Here is a 1,456-nt window from a genome sequence, read left to right as displayed (position 1 = left end):
AGTGGCTGCATGGGGTTCTCAGTATCCATGTAGCGGCATTGGCTTGTTCTGGGATCACAATAATATTGTAATAAACTTTTTCTATCAGGATGCAATATCAATTACAAATCATTTATTGCATAATTTCTGCAATAAAAATCTACCATTATCTTCTCCTTCCTGCATACACATGAACATGAATCAGTATATATATGAATTTTATAATACTTACCTTTCTTGACCTCCATCTTGATGACACATTTCTTCTACTTGTCTCCTCCCTATTGTTGGTGTTCTCCACCACACTCGAGGAATGAAACAACCTAGACTCTATATTCAAAAAGGGGAAAAAATGAACTCAAAATTGAAAGACTTACTTTCCTCCATCCATTGAAAGCTTTTTATTGTCATAGCACTGCAACATTAAAATTCTGAACAAACTCTACTCCTAATCCACAAGCTTTGTACCATCTTGGCCATTCAAACAAGTGAATGCAATTAGATACAAGACACATTAGAGGAAATTGAGCCATGGAGAAAAATAAATAGTTGAATGTCTAAATAGAAATTACTCAAAGGTAGTGGGTAGGTAGGGAAAATTAATGGTTTAATTTAAACCATCCAATAGTTAAGAAGCGTAGGTAAGAGAAACATTGTTTTATTTTCAAGGAAAATCGATAATTTCATTTTTCAAGGAGTTGCCTATCTTGTGATCCAATAAGTTGTGTCAAATAAGTGATCCAATGTTTACGTAGAGTTGTTAAGATTTCAAGGATTTGTTTGTATAATTTTTCTCTAAACATATGCCTCATGAACAGCATGTGATGAGATAGTTGTTAGGTAGGTAAGAAAATATTATTTACTTTATTTTAGAGAAAAAACAATAATTTATATTTTTAAGGAGTTTGTTCTATAATTTTCTAATAAACTTATGCTTATACAAATAAGTGAACAAATGATTATGTAGAATAGTCAAGAGAAATATTTATTTTATTTTTATTTTTATTTTAGAGAAGAATGACAAATAAATGATAAGAATAAATAAAATTAAAATAATATTTAAATTTTATATTGGACATACATTACTTTAATATAAAAAGAAATAAATGATTTAATATTTTTTATGTGAAACAAGCTATACAAATAGTTATATATATGAAAAATGACTATTTTGATATAATGAAATTATATTTAATTAATATAAAACATATCTAAAACATTTATATAAAATATAATAAGACATATTTCATCTCTGTAATGGTGAAAAAATAGGGTTTCCACCATTGGTTATATAAAAACCACTAATTTGCCATGACATTCAAAAGAGGGGTGAATCCAATAGATTCAATAACAAACCACTAATAATAAGGACTGAATGCTAATTGGATTCAAGGGCGTGTGAATTTGTTTACCCTCTTTTGTGAGTTGAAATGCTGAAATTAGGGAAAAGTGTTGAAAATGAAGGTAAACATGTGGA

Source organism: Cryptomeria japonica, chromosome 11 (genome assembly GCF_030272615.1).
Source record: "Cryptomeria japonica chromosome 11, Sugi_1.0, whole genome shotgun sequence".
NCBI classification, from domain to species: domain Eukaryota; kingdom Viridiplantae; phylum Streptophyta; class Pinopsida; order Cupressales; family Cupressaceae; genus Cryptomeria; species Cryptomeria japonica.
This window is presented reverse-complemented; position numbering follows the sequence as displayed.